Below are 27,974 nucleotides of genomic sequence, written 5' to 3' on the forward strand. Positions count from 1 at the left end.
AGATGATATGGTTCTCTTGGAAGAGAAGGATGTATTGGCCAATGTAGTTGATATGAAAACAAAGAAAAATATATTTTAAGATATTTGGGTTAAGGTACTAACATTTTAAAACCAAGAAATAAAATCAATCTACTCTGTGATTAAGGAGCAAAAGGAATGAAACCTCAGTCACATTATTTATCTAACTATAATATCTAGCCTATCAACTTACAACCAATAACTTTCAGGCATCCCGTAGTTGGTTTTGGTCCATTTTTGAAGAAGACCAGCAGTATCACAGGTGATGAATTGCATAAGAATTGGATTTAAGCGAGGCATAGTTGTGCAAAGTCATCAGGCTCACTCTCTTCTACAATCAACAAAATCCTGTGGCAGGACAAAAGTCAGGACAACTGGGGAAAATTCCAGATACAGGGGATGACCTGGATGTCTCTGATGCCAAAAGTCAGCCATCTTTGAAGCCAGTGGAACAACTGTTTTCATCTGCCCATTCTGCAAATCTTCACATGCTTGGGGCAGACATCTCCCAAACTAACCTACAGATTTTAATTATTCCATTGTATATATTGTTCATTCTGTATCATCATCTCACTTAAAGTGTGAAGTATCAGGATGGCCTTAGGAATTCTGGGTTTAACTTTGGTTCTGTCCATAATACTGCCTATCTAATGTGTAGCTTTGGCTGCATAGGATTGTAAAAACATCTATTTAGCCAATTTCTCTTCCTAGTAACCTAGTTAACAGTGATGGGACTGGGAATCAAAGGACAGCAGATTTAGACCTAACAGGGCCAGCAAAGGAGATAGAGTGTAAGACAGATGGGGAAAGACACTACCACTTCAATGAATTCCATGTTAGCCCAAAGGAAGACTTGAGTTGATTTTAAAAGCCAGTTACTCAATGTTTACATCCATTCATTAAGACTGGGCAGTGGACCTCAAGATACTGAGTTCAAATGCAGTTCAAAACTCGCAACTTAGCTGAATTTCATTATTCCCAAAGGATTCATTAACTGTTCATGGAATGTCCCATTCATTAAATTCATAAGTAAATGCAGACCACAATGCTAATTAGCTATCTGACAAGATAGAATCTCATCTTCACAATAAACTTTTTCCCCTGAGGCAACTGGGGTTAAGTGACTTGCCCAGGGTCACACAGCTAGGAAGTATTTGTGTCAGAGACCAAATTTGAACCCAGGTCTTCCTAACTTCAGGGCTGGTGCTCTATCCACTGCACTACCTAGCTGCCCCTCACAATAAACTTCTGAAGTTGAATCAATCCACAAGCAATATTTATTAAATGCCTACAACTGTGTTACAGGTATTGGAGACTGAAAAGATAAAAATAAAAATTCCTAATTTTGAGAATTTACATTCTAATATTGGGGAAGCATACATACAGTAAGCAAACACAAAATGCATACAAAGGAACTGGGGGAGGAAGGGAAGGGAAGGGGAAGGGAAAGGGGAAGGGAAAGGGGAAGGGAAAGGGGAAGGGGAAGAGAAAGGGGAAGGGAAGGGGAAGAGAAAGGGGAAGAGAAAGGGGAAGGGGAAGGGGAAGGGAAAGGGGAAGAGGAAGGGAAAAGGGAAGGGAAAGGGGAAGGGGAAGGGGAGGGGAAGGGAAAGGGGAAGGGGAAGAGGAAAGGGAAGGGGAAGGGAAGGGGAAGGGAAAAGGAAGGGAAAGGGAAGGGGAAGGGAAAGGGAAGGGGAAAAGGAAGGGGAAAGGGAAGGGGAAAGGGAAGGGAAAGGGAAAGGGAAAGGGAAAGGGAAAGGGAAAGGGAAAGGGAAAGGGAAGGAAGGAAGGAAGGAAGGAAGGAAGGAAGGAAGGAAGGAAGGAAGGAAGGAAGGAAGGAAGGAAGGAAGGAAGGAAGGAAGGAAGGAAGGAAGGAAGGGCCTCAATTAGGAAGCAACACTTGCAATGAGTTTTGAAAGGAGCTGGGCATTTAAGAGGTGGAATTGAGCACAAAGAGAGGAAAAAGAATGATAAATATGAGTAACAATCACTAAGCCCCTTTAGTAGTAAAATATAATTTGTGAGGAAAAGTAATGTGTGATGAGCATAGAACAATAATATTTTAAACCTAGAGCAGCTTTGTAAACAATGCAATGATAATGGAACATACGTACAGCATATATATATATATATATATGTACATATATATATATATATATGTACATATATATGTACATATATATATATATATGTACATATATATATATATATATACTTATAGATGTTAACTTTTCAAATTTAGACATTAAGTGCAGCACACAAATTTGTGATGCTAACAGTAATTTGTTAAAATCTCTTTTTTGGTGTTGTGACTCACTAGTGATTTAGTTGGCAAGCCAAAAGGCCACTTCAAGTCAAAGGTATGTTCAAACTATTTCAGATTATATTATCTCCTTACCCATTTTTATGTACTATGAATTTTTTATTTCCTAGCTGCTCAAACCCCCTTGTTTTTCTTGCTAGGCACAGATGGGAAAAAGTTCTGATAAAGAAGGAAGAATCTTTGCTATATTATCAAGTTGGCTCTGCTGAATAACAGTTCCTGTTTGTTTTTGTCAGGAGACTGAGGAGGTGCCTCCCCTACCTAGACTGAGTAGGTGAAGGAAGTACTTAAATCAGGGAGGGAAGCCAAATTCCTGGGTTGGGAAGCCACAGGTCAATGAGGATCAATGGCGGTACTTCTGATTTATACACTGTATCAAGGTACAAAGCAGCATTGCCCTTTGCCCTTGTCCCTTATTTCTGTAATGCTAATAGAGTCTATCTTCCTAAACTAAAACTATTATTTAGCATTGACACAGCATTTTTATATTAGCAAAGTGTTTTATAATTATTTATTAGCTATTACCCACTCCTCCCACCCCACCTAAATCCTCATATCAAACCATCTCAGATTAATTAAAATAGATTGTTTAAAGAGACTAAGCAACTGGATTACCTAAATGTTCAGAATTTCAAGCCCAGGATTTATCCTACTAATTAAACTAATAGAGATTTTCAAGTCAAATAAGTAATAAACAAAAAGTAGAGGAAAAGCAAAATCATTTACATTACAGATAACTTCTCTATTAAAAAAAATCACAGATTTTTCATACAAATGTTATTTCTATTTCTGAAAATAAAATATGTTTGAGCTTCATACAAGTAAAAAAAAAAATGCTGAAACATATATATTTTTTAAACAAACAACTCCCTTCAGTGAAGAATAATGGACATAAGCAGACCAGCTAAAACAAAACCACAAAAGATATAGGTCCTATACCTAAGTCAACAGATCAGATGGTTAAGGAAAGAAAATTAGAACAATCACTTCAAATACATCCCAAATTCTCCTCAAATTTTTCTCCTTCCTTTGATCCCATAAAACTGCTCATTCTCCTTTTCAACACGCCTATCTGATAGAGTGTTTCCTTATATCTTTTGTTCTTCCTTTTTTATCCTAAACACAATTACAAAATAGTTTCTTCATCTTCTAAGTTTGCCTGTCCCTTGGCCATCAACTACCATTCTACATCCATCAACTGCCACCATTCTCCTAAATTCTCGTCCTACATTTTCAACCACTTACTGAATAGTGTCTCAGATTCAATGTGTCCAAAATTGAATTTATCTTGCTACTTAAATCAGCTCTCCATTAACTTCTCCATTTCTTTTCATGGCACTACTACATATTCTCTCTTCTTTTATAACCAAATCACTTACTAATTTTTGTCACTTTTACCTCTACAATTTTAAAAATAATTTTAAATTCTCACAATGACTCATCCATCTGTTCACTTTTTTTTCTCATTTCAGTTCTACCACTCTAATTCAAAAGCCTATCTTATTTCATTTTTTTAATAATTTTCTAAACATTCTCTGCCTGGTATTTTTTCTTCCTGCACACCTGCCAAATAGCTTGCTGATCGAGTTATTAGAATTGCTTAAAACTACTGAAGATTTTAATCCCCCCCCCCTTTTTTTTTTTGCTGAGGCATTTGGGATTAAATAACTTAATAATAATAATAATATATGAACTTAATAATAAGTATATGAAGACACATTTGAACTCAGGTCCTCCTGACTTCTGGGTTGGTGATCTATCCACTATACCAACTAGTTATTTCTTAACAAATTAAACCCAATCTCCTTAGCTTCACATCCAAAGAACTTTATAATTAAAGCTTTACTACCTGTTGTTCTTCCTACATGCTCCAGTCAAACCAGGCAACAGTTTTTTTTTTTTTTTTGGTTTGTTTGTTTTTAAATCTAGGCTTTTTAGTCTGTTATTCCTTCAACTTGGAGGAGCTTTCTCCCCTTATCTAATTCTGCCAATTGTAGTGTTATCTATCACTTTTAAATTTTTCATTTGTTTTCTTTCTTGAAGAATCCCAAACCTCTCCCCTCAACATTCTAAAAAATGAAAACTAAAATATTGACAAGAAATATAATCTAGCAAAACAAATTTCCATAGTGGCCATGTCCAGAAATAAATTTCTTATTCCACATTTTAAGTCCATCACCTCTCTAGTATCTCCTATTTATCTTTCAAAAATCAGCTCAAGTGCATGACTTCCAAATTATTTCACATGTTTTATATTGTTCTTTTAGGGGAAGAAAAAAATCTTTCCATGGGATTGTAAGTTTCTTGTGGGCAGAGTCTCTTTCATTTTTATATCTCACATAGCACTTACTTTTTTATTTCAAAACCAACTCTCTAGCCACTTTTGTAGAATACTTCCTATCTACCTGTGACAAACTGGTTGGATGATGTTGAGTCACAAACTTTCAATAAGTACTCAGGCAATCCCCTAAAACTACAAACAAGCCCGGAGTTGTGATAAGTATCTGTCATCCCAGTTACCAGGTTAATTCTGATATCTCAAGTTCTGAAGTTCTGAAATGCAGTGTGCCCATCTGATTGGCTCTTAAATAGATGTGATTGCTCAGGTCAAAAAAGGAGCAATAGCAGGACAGGGCCATAGAAGGGCTCATGCTTTATTTCTAGCTTTGGCAAATTAGATTGTTTAAAACACACACACACACACCCTTATAATACAGTGCTTTTCAATACTGGTATAGGAAGTCTTCAAGAAGAGCTCCTTATGATGATGAAACTACAAATCTGATTTAGCTCCACCACTACCACCCCATAAAAATATGTAGTTGTTAAACAAATGAATGAAAATACCTTGAGCTCATCAGGGTTTTTCAGAAGTCTCTTTGATGGGATACTTAGTCCCCAATGAGCTCATTTCTGGAAGAAAATTACAAGAATTTATGTTTTTAAAAATGAACCAATTCAAATTCAGCCAATAAGAACTGCCCTTGTGTGGAACATTATAGCTACTTATGATTATTGATTAGTTGATATTCTTATTTAGTTTGTCCTCACAGAAGTAGGAAAGAAAATTCAAATTGAGATCATACATCTAGAATTGGAAGAGAATGACTAATTCAACCCTTTCATTTTATGAGGAGGAAACTGGACCAAAACAGGGTTAGTGACATATTGGAGAGTCACATTTTCAGAAGCAAGATTTAAACCTAGGTCCTCTGACTCCCCAGTCACTTCTCTTTCTGCTGTACCACACTGCCTCCACACCATTTTTGAAGCTCATAAGTTTTGAGCCAGGCTAAGCTAAGATACTTTGGCCAACTTTCACCTAATAATGCATTTATTTCTCTTTTGGCCCAGTTGGTAAAAAGGTAATAAGCACATGACATCATCTACTAGAGTGACTTGAACCCAAGGTAGTCTCATAGTGCCATATAATGTGGCACCAAGTTTCTGAATCACTTACCACAAGTACAAACATTTGCCCAGATCCAATAAAAATTATTCTATCTGCCACTGCTATTGACATAGTATGTTTAAGCCTTCTTCATTTCCCCTTTGCTTCTTTTTGATGTTATTTTTGGGGAAAGGGAGTGAGGGAAGGGAGAAAGTGGTTGAGTTTGTACAGATTTCTGTACATTTATACGAATAATTTAATCAGGACAGTATCTTTACAAGTTCTACCTCAAAAAGTAATCTAGAATCATAAATCTGGAGCTAGAAGATACACAGGAAGTCATTTTCCCTACAACACAAGGTTGCTAAAGTTGCTTCCTTATCATGCATGCATTCTCTATCCTTTCTCCATCAACAGATTGTTCCCTCTGTCAACCCCACTCTTTCACTTATTTCAATCTGTCTCTTTCTGTTTCTTTCTCACTCTGCTCCCTATCCTCTCTTCTTCCCTCCCTCCCCCCTCTCCCTTCTTTCTTTTAGCTCATTTCCATCTGATCCCTCCTTCTCAGTCTGCTTTTTGGAATCTTCTCCCAGATCGTTCTAATCTTTTGCTGAATCTATTCCTAGATCTTCCAACTTTAGATGACTCTCAGAGTGCTTCTGTTCTGGGACCTTTTTTTTTGCTTCATTATGTTATCTTATCAGTTCCCATGGACTTAATTACCATTCTCAAATCATCTTATCCTGTCCCAATCTCACATCACCAAATGCAGTTGTCCCGTAAACCTCTTAAAACTCAGTATCCAAAACAGAACTCATTTATCTTTCTCCCAAATCCTCCCTCTTCTAATGACCCTGGTTACTATGGAGGACAATACTATCTTCCACATTCCTTAGTGTCATAACTTGGATATCATCCTGGACTCCTCACTCTCACTACCTCCCACCCCCATCTCAGCTGTTGTCAAGGCTTATCTTATTCACCACCACTTTAGTACTAAGTCCTCATCACATTTTAATTACTATAATAGCCTACTGGTGAATCAGCCAGCCTCAAGTCTCTCCCCACTTCACTCACTCACTTCATTCAGCCTCTAAAATAATTTCCCTAAAATGCAAGTCTGATTATGTTATTCCTCCTATTCAACAAACTCCATTGACTTCCTTTTCCCTGTTTCTCATTCCAAGCCCCTCCTATCCTACCCTTCCAGTTTCCTTATACTTTACTCTTCAACATGTACTCTTTAAATCCAGGGGCACTTACCTCTTGGCTTACCATTTCTCAGTTGGGCACTCTTTCTGGCTGAAACCTATGCTTAGAATCTGCTCCCTTCTTCCCTCCAACTACTGAGCTCCTTGGCTTCCTTTAAGTCCCAAATTAGATCTTTTTAAAGAGTCTCTCCTTCTACTGGAAGTCTTGCCTAACCCCTCTGAATTTCAATGATTCCCCAATACTTTATCTGTTTGCATGTTGTCTCTTTCATTATATTGTAACAACCATAAGAACAACGATTATCTTTTGCCTCTCTTTGTATTACAATAGTACCTGGTACACAGTAGATGCTAAAATTTTTATTGACTTGGTATATCACAAATTATCACTTATCTTTTAGTGTGTGGTGGCAAGAAATACAGAATCACCTGAGGTGGCATATAGATATGCTGCACAGACATACATTCCCAGGGACTAATTAGTGAAGGTCCCGAAGGAGGGCAATTAATCATCATTAATAATAATAATTTCCATTTACATAGATAGCACCTACCAGGGTACTAAATACTTTGTAACTATTATCTCATTTGATCTTCACGATCTTGTGAGTTAGGTGCTCTTATTATTCTTATTTTATATTTGAAGAAACTGTAAAGTGACTTGTCCAAGGTCTCACAGCTAATATTATCTGAAGTTGTCTTCAACTCAGGTTTTCCTGACTCTAGGCCTAGCACTCTAATCAGTATACCATCTACCTGCCTACCTTTAGGCTTTGCCCACCAAATTTTGCTGAACATACACTATAATTCCAGATGGTGGTATGGGAGATATCAAAATAGTCACTTTACTGAGGGAAATTAGCTTTGTTAAAAAAAAAGACAAAAAAAAAAAAAAATACAGAGAAAGCAGAGAGGTGAACTGAGCTTGAAAAGTTGACTAAGATTTTGTAGAGGAGGAACAATTTAAGCTGGATCTTGAATTCAATGCAAACAAACAAATCAAATGTTATATTCAAGGCACTGGACAAAATTCATATGAATATGAAGATAAAAAATTTAAAAATCCTAGCTCTTGAAGCATTTAAAGTCTACTGAGGTTTGACATAGATAAGGAAGAGATAAAGAAGAAGTAGAACATCACAAGAAAAGAAATAGTGGCAGGAATGATTATGACACACAGAGAAACAACAAAGACTAGCTTACTTTAAAAGTGGGATTTATATTGGAGGGATGAGGGAGATAAACTTAAAAGGGACGATAAAGCCAGCTCACAAAGGATTTTAAAGATCAGGGTAAAAAATTAAGCCGATGAATGGTACTATTGGATTATCTGAAAGCCTCCCCCACATACATACACACACAAGAATTTGGATACCATTTTTCAAGAAATCATAAAGAAAAAAGATACCCAGGTTTCTTAGAACCAGAGGGCAAAACGAACACAATAATAATTCACTGACCAACTCAAAGATAACTCAAAATAAAAATTTCCAGTTAACATTACAACCAAACTCTAGAAAGTTCTAAAAAAAAAAAAAAAAAATTTATAAACTTTTAGAATCAGAAAAAAAAAAAAATCAAGAATTAAGAAGTCACAATCAGGATTATACAAGATTTAGTAGCAGTGAAATAAAATAGTGGCAAGCTTGGAACACTATTATTACAGAAAGCAAAGGATATCTGCTTACAAACAAAATTAAAATTAACTTACTTAGTAAAACTAAGTATAATGCTTTGGGAGAAAAATGGACCTTTAATGAAACAGAGCATTTTCAAGAATTCCTGATGAAGCTGTTTTTCAATACAAATACTGGAGTTAAGAGAAATATAAAAAGCTAAATATGAATGAAAAAATCATAAGGGACTATACTATTTACATTTTAATATGGGGATGTTATGTCCCTTCAGAAATGAATCATCATTAGGGTTCACACAGAGAAAGAGTGTTTTGGTTTGTTTTTTACATTTCAATCATTAAAAAAGGGAAGAGACAAGGAATACATTGGAAGGAAGAGAAAAAGTGTAGAAAATTATTTAACATAATTTGGGTATACCAAGTAGAATAAAGACCAGGGAAAACAGGTGAAAGAACTTCAATTTCATCTGAACTGGTTAAAAGAGGGGAAAATACACATAGCTGGGTGCAGAAATATATTATGCTTAACAACAGGAAGTAAAGCAGCAGGAGGGAGTAAGAGGGAAGGTAGATTAAAGTGGGAAATAATTGTAAGAAAAACAAACTCTTAACCACCTAAAGAAACAGGAATTTAAGAGAAAATAAAGCATGAGAATTTGTGATGGGGCTCAGAATGAAGAAAAGGTCACCTGTCAGATTGGCTAAGATGACAGGAACAAATAATGATGAATGTTGAAGGGGATGTGGGAAAACTGGCATACTGATGCATTGTTGATGGAGTTGTGAAAGAATCCAACCATTCTGGAGAGCAATCTGAAATTATGCCCCAAAAGTTATCAAACTGTGCATACCCTTTGATCCAGCAGTGCTCCTACTTGGCTTATATCCCAAAGAAATACTAAAGAAGGGAAAGGGACCTGTATGTTCCAAAATGTTTGTGGCAACCCTTTTTGTAGTGGCTAAAAACTGGAAAATGAATGGATGCCCATCATTGGAGAATGGGTGGGTAAATTGTGGTATATGAATGTTATGGAATATTATTTTTCTGTAAGAAGTGACCAACAGGATGAAGTAAAATGAGCAGAGTCAGGAGATCATTATACACTTCAACAACAATACTGTATGAGGATGTATTCTGATGGAAGTGGATATCTTTGACAAAGAGAAGATCTAATTCAGTTCCAATTGATCAATAATGGACAGAATCAGCTACACCCAGAGAAACAACACTGGGAAATGAGTGTAAACTGTTTGCATTTTTGTTTTTATTCCCAGATTATTTTTACCTTTCTTATAAATTAAGAGTCAATTCTCTATATATTTTGGAAATGAGGCCTTTACTGGAACCTTTAACTGTAAAAAATCAAACGAGATCTTAAATTAATATATATATCTCGTTCTTTATACCTAAATCATTGACCAATTTTGAGCTTATCTTGGTATATGGTGTTAAGTGTGGGTCCATGTCTAATTTCTGCCATTTCCAATTTTCCCAGCACTTTTTGTCAGATAATCTTATCCCAAAAGTTGTGATTGACAATTTTGTTTTGTGAACCTAACCTATTCCACTGATCAACTAATCTATTTCTTAGCCAATACCAAATAAATGGTTTTGGTGATTGCTGCTTTATAATATAGTTTTAGATCAGGTACAGCTAGACCACCTTCATTTGATTTTTACCTTCTGAATCCAATTCTTCCTGTGCAAAAAGAAATTCGGTTCTGCACATATATATTGTATCTAGGATATACTATAACATATCTAACATGTACAAGACTGCCTGCCATCTAGGGGAAGGAGTGGAGGGAAGGAAGGGAAAAATCAGAACAGAAGTGAGTGCAAGGGATAATGTTGTAAAAAATTACCCATGCATATGTACTATCAAAAAAAAAGTTATAATTATAAATTTAAAAATATTTTTAAAGAGATAAAGAAGCAAAAAAAAGAAAGAAAGAAAAAAGATAGCTTACCATGAGACCTTTTCAAATCCCTTTCACCTCTAAAATTCAGTGATTCTATTCTACACAAATAGAATATTCTTACAAATAGCCAGTTACCTAAGTGCCATGAACAAGTAAAAAGATAAAGTAACACAAATTCAGTTACTTTATGTATTGTATGCTTTTGACAGGGCAACAGGGAAATGTTCATGAGACTACTATAATGTAATATGATTATGAGGCAGAGACAAGTAATTTTCTTAACAGAAGCAGCTAACTCGTACTGTATAGTAAGACCAAATAAATAAAAGAAAAATTAAGCTATCAGAATCTAGGTTTCCAAATTTTCAGGTTATAATTTTTAGCTTCATTAATCTAAACTGACTCCTGGGCCGGGCTCAGATTCAGTAAAGAAAATGATCAGGGAAAAAGGGTTAACCCCACATTCCAAAAAGACAAAGTAGAAGAGAAGATGCCATATCAAATTGTATTTCTTCTTTTTCTCCACTCCACCCCCACCTGTAACTAAATAAAGAAAGTGAAAAGCACAGGCTCAAACAATTAGTGAGCAAATTCACTACATCACATTGGATAGTTCAAATTTTTCTGGAGATGATATCTCATGGCTCTATCATATTACTTCAGTTGAAGGAAGGAAGGTTAGTTACTCTTTGGTCCCTTATCTTGTCATGTCCTTCCTCATTCTTACAATTTTAAAAATTGGTCTACTAATACCTGAAAAAGATTCCACACCTTTATCCCAAACCTTGCTTATTGAAATCCTTCATAAGATCATAGGCTTAGATTTGGAAGGGATCATCATTAAAGTCATATAGTCCATTAAAACTCTTCCATTTTAAAACTGAAGAAATTGAGGACCAGAGAGATTAAATTACTTGTCTACTGTGTCACAGACGTATTAATTGGCAGAGTTGGGATTAGATTCTTCCTTGCTTTCAAAGCCCAGCCCAGGTGCCACAAGAAACTTTCAATGAGCTCTCCTAATAGAAGGAAATCTCAAATGACTCACGCCATTGTATTTGTTATATTCTAATTTTGTGTGATAATTACTGGTGTAGCAGCAATATGGTAGAGCAGAAAAAAGTTCTGATTGTAAGCAAGTCACTTGCATGTTTCTAAGCCTGTTTCCTCACTTATAAAAATGAGATACTGTCTGTATCAAACAATTGGTATGAAAAAGATCTGGGGATTTTAGGTACAAGCTTAATAATAATAATAATATCAACAGGGTCATGGGTCACAAAGCATACTAAAAATGCTCAAATTTCATTCTTAGGAGCAATGTTCAAAATCATATTGTCCTGGTCAGATCACATATGGAATATTCTCTTCAATTCTAGGCCCATTTTTACAAAGGATATTCATATCCTAGAACATGTTTAAAGAATGGTGAGATATCTGAAACCATGAGATGTCAGGAGCAACTGAAGGAAATGAGTATGTTTAATTTGGAGGAAATTCTTATGTGTTGTGAAGGGTAGGGGAGGATACTGATAGCTGCCTTACAAGTATATAAAGAGCTATCAGAGAGAACAAAAAGTAAGTCTTGGCTGGTTTCAACCAAGAAGAGAAAACCAGTTTTTGGTGGGAGGGAAAGAGAAAAGAGGGGAAGAAGAAAGTTGCAGAGACAGCTGATCTAGGAAAAACTACCTAATAAAATTTGCAATTTGTGTTGTCAAAAAATATTCTTAACAGGGTTTAGAGCAAGTTTTCTCAGTCTTCATCCTATTTGAACCCTATGCACCGTAAGTCTACTCCCTCTCCCTCTTATAGAATGTGTTTTTTTTTCTTTATTTTTCTCTCTCTCCCTCTCTCCCTCCCTCCCTCTGTAATCTTCTACCTTCTCAATTAGCAATGCCTAGTTATGTTCTGGCTCCATCCCAGACACCAAAGAACAAAGCTGCTCAGGACAGTTATCTATGTAACTTTGCAATCTTCAGATCATTAAAATATAAAGGGAAAGTTTAGACAAAGTTCAACAAGTATGAATATATTATGACTCTCATGGCAACTTAGTGAAAAATGAGTTTACATTTATTTGGATGACAGTTTAACAATTATAAAGCACTTTTACATCACTATCTTATTTGGTCCTGTGACATAGTATTACTCCTCTACTATCTACTATATTGCAGAAAGAGTTTATTAAGCCAAGGTCATAATGCTACAGAAATGGGACATGATTCCACATTTTATGACCTGCCCAGTGTTCTGTCCACTCCTCACACATACCTAAAAGTGGTAATAAAAAGTAAATAGAAACCAACAAGCATAGGAAAAAGGGTGGGGGAAAGCCAGCTTGTTTTTATGTCAAAAATAATAATCTTTCCCTCACTACCCTGTAACTCAAAATGCTCTCTCTTCTTACCTAGTATAACACCCATACCACTTGGGACTTATTATTCCTAGTTATCTTTTCTATATATGAAGATCTTAACTACTCAACTGAACTTCGACTAGAAGCTTTATTTTAAGGTTAAGAATCATGCCTTGTACTTAATTGTATCATCTATACCTATGACAATACTTTGCTCATAGTTAGTGGTCACAAATACCTGGTGACTGATTGATAAGCTGATGGGAAACAAGGGATATACTATACTGAATCAAAAGGCAGAGAAGAGTTTGGGGCTGAAGAATTTAGGGGGAATTGTACAGTTAAAAACTTTTTACAATATGGTTATAAATAAGAAAATGAAACAGCCCTGAAAAGAAATTTTTAATTGCTGAAGAGTATCTTTTTCTTAAAGAGTTTATTCCTTGTGGACTTTTTCAGCCTCCACCAGGTGCAGAACAAAAGCAAAGTAATGATTTAGTTATTGCTGCAATGTTAAAGGTTTAAAGGTCAGGCATTCAAAGCAGGGATCCATTGTATGGCCCCAACATAGCTAGGGCTCTGGCAACTCTACACAGAGCACTATACTTCCAATCACCACAGTAGGGGCCAGTGCCCGGACGCCTGGCTTCTGAGCAAGTGAGATGAAAGACTTCTTCTAATGTAATAACTGACGGCCTCTCCAGTGCCGTTTGAACTGTTTACAGACCGAGTTAACGATTACAGGCAATGTGTATCTTGGCTGGGTGCCAGAAATTCTTACCCACCCGTCAGATATTATCAAAGAGCCCTTCCATGCCTGGCTGGAGTCCTTCCAAAGCACCTCACAGAGATGCCGACACAAAAGGAGTGTTCAGAATGTGCTCTCTCATTCTCTCTCCTGAGACTTGAGCAAAAAAGTCATAGTATCAGCCTGAAGTAAGATGCTGTTAGGCCTAAATTTCCAGGACTGCTCAGAGCTTGATCAGGGTCAGGGTTAGGCCATGGTCAAGGTCAAAATGACTAAATTCCTTTCAAAATTGTTCAGGAGGTGTGGTTAAAAGCTTTTCTTCATGGCTGGCAGTTTAAGAATGATTGGATAGACACTTAAATCCCTATAGGATGAAACTGAAATTTATATGCTGTTAAGGCCTAAGAACAGCAGGACTAGAACTGATTTAAAGTTATTGGGGAGAATAAATTTTCCCCAAAAGTACAAAGTAACATCTTTATTAATTTGATGGGATAGTATAATTTCAATGTAACCCAAGATTAGGATTCTGTTCTTTCAAAATGGGAAAAAAGGATGAAGCCACTTTAAAGCAATACTTATGGTAACAAAAACTGTATTCTGAGCAGCAAGTTTAACAAATCTCGTAGGTATTTCACTTAAAATGATATAATGCCAGGTGTTCCAACAGAAGATAATAGAGACTGTTTATGATTTAGTCACTAGATTCATACTGGTCTCTTCATACATTTTTAAGTGTTACAAATGGCAGTACCTGTGATTTAAGATTTACAGAACATTTAAAAATTTAGAAATTAGTTACATTCCTATATCCACACTAAAACTTACCTCCTTCATCCGGTAATTTTGCTTCTTTGCTTCCACATGCCCAATGGTATACCATGTAACTTATCACAAAACATTCTCTATAATACAATTTGAGGTCCTTTATCCATGCCTGAATATAATTATCATAATTACATTGTATGTCCTTTAATTTCCCTTTCAGTCTGTAATGGATGTGGTCTTCTTAAATCTCCTGTCCTAACCTGCTGTATATATAATATTGTTGTTATAACCCTGACTATTGAGGGAAAAAAGAACTTCATCACTTTGAGGAGAAGTTGAATAGTTTGAATAAAGTATGGGTAGAAGGCTAACTCATTTGATTTTTTGAGATTCACTATAATGTTTTAAACTCTCAACAAAATACACCACAGCAAAGGTATAAGATAAATTTCTACAACATTCTCAATAGCTACTGGATTAAGTGCTGCAAGACAGCTTTAAAAAAAAAAAAATCAGTCCCATTTTGCTGGATTCCTATCTACTTCGAAAGATGCCTTCTTGGCAGGGGAAAAAAAATTAAAGGTTCAACTTTATAGGCCAACTTGGCCTTCATAACTTGAACTGACATTTCAGTCAAGCTAACATCTAATAAAGGAATATTTAGAGCATCACTAATCATTAGATTAATCAGATTTCTAAAGGTAAAATTTCCTTAAAGTAGATAAACATCAAGTGATGATTTAATTCTACAGTTAAGCATAATTCCCTATACGCTGGTCCTGTGCTTTTTAATTTTCGAAAAGAGAAGTAAAGAAATTTTATTTCTCCAACTATATAGATGTTAAATGGAGCAACAACAAAAAAGAAATATATCTGAAATAAAAAAAAAAAAACTTAGAGATGATTTAGAAAGCCATGTGGGTAATGGGAAAACCCAACTAAATAGAAATTCAGTGTGTAATATTGCAAAGACCAGTCCCTGATATGAAATACATAATAGTAGCAAGCATATTTACATAGCATATTCAAGATTACACATGAAATACTGTACACTGCTTGCAACCCTTACTTTATAAGAGATAAAACCAGGAGAAGTTCAAAGGAGGTCAACAAAAAGATATAAGGACTTAAGAAGATGATTCACAAGGAAGGGCAAGGGCCACCTAGATGACTACTTATGAGGTTAATAACAACAGGAAGGAAATAGGTGCAATAATTTTCTTTCCAGTAGGTATACACTTCCAGCATATGCTTTTTAAAATATACTCATGCTATCTCTTTCAACTTCAGAACTCTTAAGGAATAGCTCACATTTCTCTTTCAAATTCAATCCCAACTTCAAGACAATAACTATGTATGTGGCACTGTCTAAATAAAGTGTCAAGCATACTCTTAGAAAGCAAAATGATTCAACCAAAAGGAAAGCATCTGTTGAGCAAGCAAGGATATTAAGGAGAAAGCAAAGTTCTTTATTTATTTTCCATCTGTTGAATGGAAAAACTATTATTATGTGGAAAAACATTATATGTGATACTACTTTCTCCTTCAAGAGATTACCACTACAAATCTCTCTTTGCTTTTTGGTGGTAACTAATAAATCCTAAACAGAGAAAACTTAAGGAATGACTTCCAGACACTCAAATGATCAGTCATAATCAGCCAAAGGCTGTGAAAAGTATATTATTAATATTTGTCAAGAACATGATTCTAAGTCCCCTAGATTTAGGCATTCAAACCTCAAATTATTTCAGATTAGGACTTAACCCTTTGGTCAGGTACATCCAAAAACATTTGCCAGAAAAAAAAAATCTCTCTTTTGAATTTGTGATGGACAGATCAATGCTGTGTCTCTTGACCTAGTGAAACCAATTTTGGTTTCTTGTCAAATGAATGTGTCTCAATATTGAAATCAGAAGGTCATGAAATCAAAGAGCTAGATATTGCTCTTTTGGGAGAAAAATACTACTTTCAGATACTACCAAATTCAATGAAGAAAAGCTATGACTAGATTCCAAACCTGAGAGAAAGAAAAACAGTTCTCTAGATGATGCAAACATGGTTGTTCAAAAAAAAAAACTTTCCAAACAACCTATAGTAAGGTATCTTAAATAATCAACATGTTACGATAAAATAAAGATCAGGAAAAAAAACCAAAACTGTTGCAATTTTTTATTTTCTGCCATTTTCTATATTTGGTAAATTTCTCCAAACTCCAAGCTTTCATTTTAAAGAGGGGAAAAGGGATTTTTTTTTTTTTTTTTGGATATAAAGCTACAGCTGTCAACATGCCTGTAACCTGGAATGATGTTACCTGTAATAGCAGCCCAGCAGAAAAATGTCTCGAAATGAACAATAGCAACAGTACAACGACCTATTCAACAATATAATGATTATTTCATGTATGTATTAAATGCAGACTGTGAGCCTAGTAAAGTGCACAGCAAAGTGTACCTTTCCAAGTCATCAGAATCAAATTGTTAACTATTATGGTATAATCTACCATAACAAAGTAAGAGGAACAAGTCACACTCCACTTCCCCAAAAGAACTTTTAAGGTGAGAAAAGAAAGCAAGGGATATATTTCTTGAATGACAGAAACAGAAAATGAGAAAAATAAACAGGAGAAATGACTGAGATTAAAAGTTTTTTTGAACAGATCAACAAAAACACAGATAACAAGAGTAACAAATAACACACTGATCAGAGACATGCAAATTAAGACAACTCTGAGATACCACTACACACCTGTCAGATTGGCTAAGATGACAGGAACAAATAATGATGAATGTTGGAGGGGATGTGGGAAGACTGGGACACTAATGCATTGTTGGTGGAGTTGTGAAAGAATCCAACCATTCTGGAGAGTAATTTGGAACTATGCCCAAAAAGTTATCAAACTGTGCATACCCTTTGATCCAGCATTGCTGCTATTGGGCTTATATCCCAAAGAAATACTGAGCAGGGGAAAGGGACCTGTATGTGCCAAAATGTTTGTGGCAGCTCTTTTCGTAGTAGCTAGAAACTGGAAGATGAATGGATGTCCATCAATTGGAGAATGGTTGGGTAAATTATGGTATATGAAGGTTATGGAATATTATTGCTCTGTAAGAAATGACCAGCAGGAGGAATACAGAGAGGCTTGGAGAGACTTACATCAACTGATGCTGTGTGAAATGAATAGAATTAGAAGATCGCTGAACACTTCAATGTTGTATGAAGATGTGTTCTGATGGAAGTGGATATCTTCAACATGGAGAAGATCCAACTCACTTCCAATGATCAATGATGGACAGAGACAACTGCACCCAGAGAAGGAACACTGAGAAGTTAATGTAAACTGTCAGAACTACTTGTCTATCTACCCAGGTTACTTATACCTTCGGAATCTAATATTTAATGTGCAACAAGAAAATGGTATTTACACACATGTATTGTATCTAGGTTATATTGTAACACATGTAAAATTTATGGGATTGCCTGTCATCAGGGGGAGGGGGTGGAGGGAGGGAGGGGATAATTTGGAAAAATGAAAACAAGTGATAGTTATAAAAAAAATTACTCATGCATATATAATGTCAAAAAAATTTTTATAAATAAATAAAATTTAAACAAACAAAAAACAAAAAACAAACAACAACAACAACAAAAAAATAACACACTGAGAAAGAGAAAACATAGAGGAAATAGAAGCAGGTCAAACCCAACATGTTAAGTTTGAATTGGCAAAGAACATCAAGAAAATCAGCTGGAACCAAATATTCACAGAAAGAAAAGTCAATTGATTTTATTCTAGTCTCCTAAATTATAAGAACTAAAACCATGTGTGGAAGAGGAGACTTCTGACACTAGCCTGTGTGACCTTGGGCATTTAACTGGGCCCCAGTGTTCTTATCTGTAAAATGAAGCAGTTGTATCAGATGGCTTTTTCAGTCCTTTCTGGCTTTATCTAGATTTGATCCTGTGATCTCAGGTGTAGTTCCATTAGAAATTATCATATAACATCATAAGCAGGATTTGAGGCACAGTCATAAATCCAGAATTCACAAGGAATGTTTTTTTGCAAAAGAATATACCAATTTAGGCTCATAGTATTTTGAAATGGAAAAGATCTCAGAGAATATATAGTCCAACCTCCATTCACAAACTAGAGATAAAAGACTAGGAGTATACAGATTAAATTTGTACTAACTTGCAAGCTCAAGGATGAAACAAACTCTTGATTCCTATCAATCCAGAAAGGTTCCAAGCATGGGTCTGTGACTAAATTATATGTTTGTTGTCCAAGAACTAACTAATTTAGCCTTTTGTTTAATTTGAAGTAACAAGAAAATTCTTGTATTTTTAATATCTTTGAAAATATTCCTAAAATGCATTAGTTTGCTTATTTTTTTCCCCTTTTGGTCTTTATAAGCACAACGTGTTCTAAATATTTTTTTGACAAATCAAACTCACAGTTTACCACAGTCATCATTATCAGTATCAATTACTGAACAATAAATACTAAAATGTAGAAGACAGGATTTAATCCTCATTAACACCAGACATACCTCAATGGATCTGGGATCTCATGGACATGAAATCTTCCTTCAATCAGAAACAGGTCACTGTCCAACAGTTGCCATGGCTAAAGAATTAATCGTCCAGTGACTAACCCACAAGTGATGACTTTATATCAGATGAAATTGATTATTCGACAACAGAGTTTATCAATGAAACCATATTTGAAACTCCTCTTCAGCATAGTAAAACCTGCCAATATTTATAGTTTTGTAGCATAGTCTATGAAAATCCAGGGTCACTATTACTGACCTATCATAGTAAGTCATTAGAATGATTTTGTGGTAGGATTTTAGAAAAAAGTCCTGGAAAAAAATTTTAAACCTTAATGTTATCTTTTCATTTACCATTTTTTCACAAAAGTAAATACATTAAATAATTCTGTTCAATGAAGTCTTTCCTATAAAACATCAGTAGGGAGAAATGGACAAAAAAGTTAAGCTGTGACTAAACTTAAGTACCTAGTCACAAAGTACCCCCTTCAAGAAAAATCAAATATTTTAAGATAACACCTGATCTGCTTGCTTTGAGCACACTGTCAGAAAATTCCAAGACTGAGGACGTACAATGGATGTAGATGCTTGGCCATCTCCCTTTCTTAACACCCACTATTTAGTATCTAGAGACTTTGGCCAATAGCCTCAATAAATATATAAAGATATTGAGCACTAAAGGTCAAAAAAAAAAAAAAAAAAAAAAAAGAGGGAGAGGGAGAAAGAATACATCAAACATGCCGCTAGAAAGCTCTGGTTGAGCAACTGACCTCAAATATCACATGTCAGGCTTTCCTTTCTAATGATAACAAGGAGACTGTGTTTACCTGATAGCCTTCATTCCAAAAGAACTTGAAATGCTTTGGAGATATTCACTCATCTTCACAAGGTCTCAAAATAAAATATTTTTACTCTCATTTAATAGGACCAGACATTTTTGCTCCGATTTTATGGAAGGGAATGTAGTTTCCTAAAATCACAAGGATGATATAAGGTGATATAAGACCTGGATCCAAAATCTTGTGAATTCCAATTGTGTTAAACTATTCTCTAACTACTAAGGATTGAAAAAAATATTTGAATTTGCTTTAAAAAGGTTTATTTTGTTTATAATAATTATAATGAGGAACAGATGATATGAAAGATATGCAAGACATCGAAATCTCCAGGCAACCTAATAATAAATACCTCTTTCATTCGCCTTTCTTGCATTAAAATGAACTGCATACAAATTCCTCATGCTACCAGTATATCTAAACCACTGAAATAGTTCCAAAATAGGTCTCACTATCACATAGACTCACTATGGTGGCAACATGAACCTGGGTTCTCAAAAGTTACAGCATCAGAGCATAAACTGATAGATCCTACGAAACTAGAAAGGTTTCTAGAATGGACTGATTAAACATCTCTTGTCTAAGATCCTGTCTTTAGCTAGTTATATCCAAAAGACTCACCACCAACATTAATTGCAGGGTGATAATTTAGACAAAGCAGTTTTCAAACAAATACGAATTTCAGAGGAATTGTGCCCTGATTTGGTGAAATGACTAAGATTCTTGAAGTATTAATAAAACAGGCTTTACTATCATTTTAGCTCAGTGATATTCAAGCTTTAAATTGGGCAACAAAGTTATGAGGATGTCTAGAATTCCACAATACACTCAACAATGACTTGGCAATAGAGCAGCTACAAGACAAATTTACAGATTTTAAAAAACAAGAATGGTGTTTCATATGGCATAATATGGCACAGAAGCCTTCAGAAATCAAAAGCTGAAAAAAATTAAAGAGAAATTTTTTAGTCAGTGATTACTCCCAATGACCATGGAAAACTGTTGATTTAAAGGTCTAAAAAAACAAATAATTCACTTCATAAACAAGTAATCCTTGGGTTCTGTCACAACTCCACAATGTCCACATTGTTATTCATTCCTTTTAGCATCCTATGCTATCTATTTAAATAACCTTTTAAAAGAGGTGCTGCCGGTGCTGGACCCTCCAACATCTTTCCCCACTGCTACATAAAAACATAAATAATACTTAGTTTAAACATTTTAGGGAAAAGTCCTAATAGTCTGACAAACTCAACTTTCCTAACACTTCCTTAAATGACCACCCAAAATAAAGCACACCGTTTCAAGTAATGAGATCAAAAGAACCCAAATCTAATTCAAAGATCCTTTCAATTTCATCATTACATCATTTTATATGAGCATTACAAAAGTATGTATGTGGCTAGCTATATCATCACTGGACAGATATTTTGAACATTTTAAATTCAACAGACTGTTTTAGGAATTCAATTCTCAAGACACCAGCCCACCAGTTACAGAATAATTGAGTGATTTGGATTGAAGGAATAGAAAAAGAGATATCCATGAATGAGTAAGTCATCAGAGAAGAGCTGGGAATTATATCTGGTGACCCTTGAGGGCTCTTAAACTTTAGAGAAAAGAGAAGGAAAAAGAACCAATATACAATACAAAAGAACAATATATAATAGACAAGTCTTAGAAACCCTTTGAGGTGGTCTGTTACTACAGATATTTGCCTGGCCTATTTTGCAGCAGTTGTATAATCCTTGATTTCAATAAATTTCAAATGCAGAATTATTAAAAGAGGGACTGTGAGATTAAAAATTGCATTAAGAAGTTGTATGATACTTTATTACAAAATTGCTTTTAACAATATACCCTTAACAAAAGTCTTGAAATTTTAAAAGTTGCATTCTCCAGATTTTATAAAATGGTTGTCTTTACAAAAAGGGCATCTATTAATAAATGAAAGAAACAGAATTAAAATTTCTGTAACTGGGGATTCCAGGTCTTTAGATATATTCAGCCACATTTTTGGTGCTAAGTATAACGGCATCAAAATTTGGTTTTGGGCAGAGTTTGGCTAAGAAAGCGAATCAGACTGCTGGCAGAATGTGTAAGGCAGGTGCAGTCATAAAGACTTGACTTTTGATTTCATTGTCTCTGCCAGGACAGGTGGTTTGGTAGAAGCATGGACTTCTGCCAGGAACCTTTGATTCTTTAGAGAATTAAAAAAGATAATAGTAAAGTTGGAAACATAATGCTAAATTCCATACACTGAAGATTAATATTGCAAAAAAAAAAAAGTGGATGTTTTAAAGCCACGGTTCCTTTAAGAAAACTTAGTACAAATACACCTCAAATTAGGAGGGAAAATAGGCAAGAAAATTTGGTTGTAAGTTGGATTGTTCTTTCTAGCTTAATTACTCTGATATAAACAAGAGGAAAAACCCTCCATCTGAACCCTTGAACTTTCCCCTCTGTGCCATTAAAGTTCATAGGCTCATAGATGAAAAGGACCTTAGACATCCTCCAATACAACTCCTCTTTTTACAGGTAAAGATACTGAGGCCTTGGGGAAGTTATGTCTAGATATCAACAAACTTGTAACCTAATATCTACAGAAGAATAATGTTAACAAGTTAGCATTGCTGTGAGGAATGAGAATCTTTGGCAGCTCTTACTTATTTGACATTTAAATCCTTAACTTTAAGGTTAACTTTGTTGGAAAAATTGCTATATTTAGTGCTTTGGGAGTTTATGTAAAGCCATGATAGAACTGCCTTTAATTAAAAAAATGTATTGTAGCATATCACAAAGATACAACAAAGATTATATCTGGTATTTGGGACATATATTAGGACACAGATGATTGAAATAATCTTAACATACCAAATCGATGTTATACGTCTTTCAATATTAGCCTACCTAATAAAATTCCAAACTGTGAATGCAAAGCCTCCCATAATCTGGCTGTGACATTAGTTCATACTACACTCTCCCTTCACATTATAGTTAAACTGGATTGTTTTATCTGCTCCCTATTCATATTTTGTTGCCCATCCTTAGAATAGATGCACAACTACAATGGACATCTATTAAAGGTACAGAACTTCAAAGTTGGAAGGAACTTCAGAGACTATCCATCTAAACCATGCTGTACCTGCAAAAAGCATGCCCTCTAATGTATTTGAAAAGTGATTAATTCATCCACTGCTTAGAGACCACCAAAAAGGGAATTTCACTGAAGTTGAGCTAAGAGCTCAGAATGGCTTCTATTTGGCAGGGGAAAGGGAGAAAAACAGACATCCTAGAAAATCTGTTCAAGCAGATTACCTCTTCAGATCACCTGTTAGCTTCTAATCCAAGCAAGTAAGTATCTAACATATATAAAGCATCATTCTAAGAAGTGGAGCTAAAATAAAAAGGGAGGGGGGGGAACCAAGCACTCTGATACAAATAAAATTATTTGCATGAACTCTGAGGAGAGAAGCAATACTAATAAATCAAGAAAGGCACTTGGCACATGAGCTAAACCTTGAAGGAAACTAGAGATTCTAAGAGCCAGAGATGAAATAAACATGAGGAAATAGTCTGTGTAAAAGATAAAGATGGAATGCTGCTGAATCCAGGAACACCAAGCAGGACATTTTGGCTGTAATGGAGCACTTATGAAGGAGAGTAAGATGAAATAAATTCTTAAAGGGTTAGCTGGAGTCAAGATGTAAAAAAGCTTGAATTGACAAATGGAGGAATATTTTATTCTAGAGACAAGAAGGAGCCACTGTAAAGTTCTTGAGTATGGAATTATATGATCATACCTATCTATGCTTTAGAAAGATTATTTCTGATACCTCTGTAGAGAGTGGATTATAATGAACAAAGGCTGAATGCAGGAAGACAAAATAGGGAGTTATTAGAATAATCAAAGCAAGAAGTCAGGTCCTAAACTAGGGGGGTAGCTATGGATGGGGAAAGAAAGAAATGTGCAAGATGCTGTAGAGATAGACTCAAATGAGATATGGCAATTCATATGATGGATGAAAAAAAGAGGACAAAATCAATAACAACACTGGGATTACAAACATGAGGGAATTAAAGGGCAGTGGTAGAATTTGGGGAAAGAGGAAAATAATAACTTTGGTTCTAAACATTTCAGAGATTAAGATAAACTTATAGATTATTCCTCTGGAGATGTTTCAACACAGAGATGGTTTTAGAGCAATGGAGTTCAGAGACTCTAGGACTGGATACAAAGATAAGGGAGTCATTTACACCCAGTAACTATGAACACATATGAAACTATGAGAGCACTGGGATTGGTGAAGAGTCAAAAGAAGGTCCATGGTAAAACTTGAGTGAAACCCAAAGTGATGAAGTGGGATATCAATGATCTTGCAAAGAATAATAAGAAAAAAGAATGATTAGACCAATAAAGAGAAAAGATATAGAAAAGAGTAGTATCACAAAAGATTGTGGGAGATTATTTTAGAAGGAAGATGGGGCCAACAGGGATTATGGGGGTTGGAAAAAAGATTACTATATTTGGTCAATAAGTTAGCAAGCACCTACTGTGGGCCAAAAATTATACCAAGTTATGGGCATACAAAGGAAAAAAAGGAGCCCTAACTTCAAGGAGCTTATATTCTAATGTGACAGACAACATGTAAATAATAATAATACATATATGAGATATATAAAATATAAACAAAAAGTAATCTCAAAGTAAAGACATTAGCAATAAAGGGGCCTATATAATACCTCCTATAGAAGGTGGGATTTGAGTTGATTCTGGAAAAGATGGTGGAAGTAAAAAAGGAACTCATTCTAGGCTTGGGAGACAACACACACAGAAAAAGAGATACAGTATTATAAGAGACATAGGATAATATATTCAAGAAGAAGAGCAAAAAGGCCTTTATTAGCTAGACAGATTGGATTAATGAATGCTGAGAAAATAGTTTTCAGTTGAATGGTGATATCAAAAATGGGAGTGAAATGAGTAAAAGCAGTGGAACCATAGAACAAAGAAATTCCTCATCTTTACTAATTACCTTGCTGATTAAGTACTAATTGGACAAGGGATGGATGGCCCAAGGATTCTAGAAAGGGAAAGTGTTCTATTGGGGGACTGTGGGATAACTTTTTTACTATCACCCATCTCTTCCCTCAGCCACCACCATCCCTGTTGCAGTGCAGATGGAATACTGGTATTTCTCTCTCTCTTCCCATAGATATCTGACTTGGGCACAAAAACAATGAAAATAGCAAACAGGAACCAGGCTAAATGGATGTATGCCCATGTAAAAAAAAAAAAATAGGAACAGTAATTTTTTTTAAATTACATATACATTTTCTTCCATCAGCAAAAATTCATCTTCCCTTACTTATCCCCTCTTAACCCCCCCAACCAAAAATGAAGGAAAAACAAAATTCCTGTTACAAACATGTATAACTTAAGGAAAACAAATTTTCCATTGGCAATATCCAAAAAAAAATGTGCTTTCTTTTGCATTATGAATCCTTCACCTTTTTAACCAGGAGGTAGATGGCAAGATTTATTATTAGTACATGTTACATGTGTGTTCCACAACAATCTGGATAAATGAGATTTATTAAGGAATAAGGAAGTCAAGATATTCAACACAACACACATACATACACACATCTGAGATAATAAAATTCAGGCCACAGAGATGAAGGTAACTATGCTTCTTTTGTGCTTGGCTCAAATAATTTGAAGGTTTTCTTCTTTTTACCTGCCAAGACCAGAGTTCAGACCCTCTGGGTTCTGAGGTTTTCCTTTATAAGAGGAAATGATATCACCAATACCTCAGCGACTTAGGGAATGAAGAGAATGTGGTCACCTACATTTGGCAAAATCATCAGTGGCCTCAGGACCCAGAACATATCCTACTTCCCAAGAACTGAAATATGGACGTTAAAAACTTTCTTGCTTCAACTTTTAAAAATGTTTCCTTTTTATTCCTTAACGTAAAATACTAATAAAAAGTAATGAACTCAACAACAACGAACAAGTCAAAAACAAATAAAATTCAAATCCCGTTCAGAAAGGACTATGCAATCATTTGGATCAACAGAAAAAAGACAAAAAGATATCTTGTCCCAATTAGGGCCTTGGTCAAATTAAGTTTCTTTCTTGGCTCTGGAATGGATGTATTATTGTGGAAGCTTTATAATGTTGCAAGTTTGCATTCAGAACAGGTTCTAATCACTCATACAATCCCTTAGACCCTTTTCAAGTATCTTTTGATGTCTAACAACTGAGGATGGAATCTGAGTATCAAACAATTTCTTTGGTTGGAAGAAAAAAAGTTTGTAGGGTGTGAACATCAGGGGAAAGGAAAAGGTTTTTCTTAAGTGCAAAATAGTTGGAAACCCCCTGGGGGAAAAAATCTGTTTCACTCTTTGAGAGAAATAGACCTGCCTGTACAAGCTATTGCTATGAAGAGCCTGTTAGAAAGAGCTTTTATGTATACTGTATGGCCCCAAAGCAACAACACTGTGAGCCATTCTCTTTTCTTTGCTAGAGGAAGTTTTCCAAGTCTCATGCACAATGCAGAAAAAGTCATGGTTTAATAACAAGATATAACTGCTAATCATATGGCCCCACTGTCACTCCTCCCTGATAATTCCAGATACCTACTTGCCTTAGGACTAAAGCTTTATCCTGTCTGGTCCCATTAGCAGAGAAATCTCTGAAACCTTACTGCAATTCAGATTATTTTCTCAAATATATGACATTTCTTAAGAGTCCATACTGACTCCATGCTCCCTTTTCAAAAGAACCTAGAGAACAGAACACGATCAACTCTTTATTCCCTACAAAATTTTGAGAACTCACCTTCTCTGACAGCTTCTAAGCCTCCTTCTAAGACCTTCTCTGGTCTCTTGATAGCCTTGTTCCTCTTAAATTATTCTTCATTTTCATCATGACCTCCAAACCTTTCATTCCTCCAGTTTTCTCTGGCCAAAATCTTTCCTCTATTATCTTCATCTTTGGTTAACAGACAATTGACAGAATTACAAAATTGAAGTTTCTTCTGTGACCTATTAAATGCTATATTCTTTTCTTAGTCATTATCCCACTTGACACTTCTACAGCATTTAACACTGCTGACCCATCCTCTTCCTCCTTTTCATAACACTAGAACCCTTGTGTCTACCCTCATTTGAAAATTTCTTTTCAGTCTCTTTTCCAGGATCTCCACCCTTCTCTCACCCACTAAATATGAACACTCTCTCAAAGCTCTATCTTGGACTATTCTAAAGTCTCTATTTATAGTCTTAATTTTAATGATCATAGTAATAGCTATTAATAGCTAATATTTATATAGCACTTTAAGGTTTACAAAAAGTCTTACAAATGTTATCTCATTTTTTCATCATAATAATCCTGTTTAAACAATGCTATTATTCCCATTCTACAGATGAGGAAACTGAGGCAAAAATAGAGGTTAAGTGACTTGCTCAGAGTCACATTTGCCCAGGTAAGTGCCTGAGGCTTAAGTCAAACTCAGACCCACTACTCTGTCCATTATGCCATTAAAGTTTGATCTATTGATACCCATGGGATCAAGCAATCAAGTCTATCAGGCTTTTAAGTCCCAGTCTTTGAGGATATAAAGAAAAATAAATAAATAAAACAGACCTTGCCCATAAGCACCATTTTATTAAGGTGATATTTACTTATTATATGAAAAAATGTGATTTATGAATATATGAAATAAATACAAGGCAAAGGGTAAGAAAAAAAACTAACAACAAATAGGAAATAAGGAACAGGCTTCATGTAGAAAATTGACTGTGCTCTGACAATGAAACAAACTCAGGATTCTTAGAAGCAGAGGTAAGGAGGGAAGGCTTTTCAGGACTGGAGAGACAACCTGTGCAAAGACATGGAGTAGTACATGGCAGGTCATGTGTGAAGATCAGCACAAGCCAGAATATGAGAGGAGTAATTGTATAACGAAAATCAGAAAGTTGGAACCAGATTGTGAAGGATTTTAAAAGCCAAACAGAGTTTGTATTTGATTTTGGAGGAAATTAATTACTATTCACTGAAGAGAATGGTGACATACTTATATCTATGCTTCAGAAATATCAATTTGACATATGTGTATAATAGTATAGATTAAAGAAAGGAGAGATTTAAGGCAAAAGAATTGTTTTTTTGTTTTTTTTTTTTAAGCAGTCCAAGCAAGAAGTGATAAG

General features: G+C 35.2%; 1 protein-coding gene across 8 annotated transcripts in view; it reads right to left on the reverse strand.

The window, feature by feature from the left end:
• Window positions 1-27,974, reverse strand: part of RNF43 (ring finger protein 43) — an 88,882-nt gene that overhangs the window by 17,582 nt on the left and 43,326 nt on the right. The window contains exon 1 of one of the 8 annotated variants that reach the window (XM_074261909.1): window positions 5,186-5,202. The exons of the other annotated variants lie outside the window; for them this stretch is intronic. The gene's annotated coding sequence lies outside the window, so the exon portion shown is untranslated. Of the gene's footprint in view, window positions 1-5,185; window positions 5,203-27,974 lie in introns of those variants that run through there. 8 annotated transcript variants of the gene reach the window in all.

The sequence above is a fragment of the Sminthopsis crassicaudata genome, chromosome 4, assembly GCF_048593235.1.
Source record: "Sminthopsis crassicaudata isolate SCR6 chromosome 4, ASM4859323v1, whole genome shotgun sequence".
Classification (NCBI taxonomy): domain Eukaryota; kingdom Metazoa; phylum Chordata; class Mammalia; order Dasyuromorphia; family Dasyuridae; genus Sminthopsis; species Sminthopsis crassicaudata.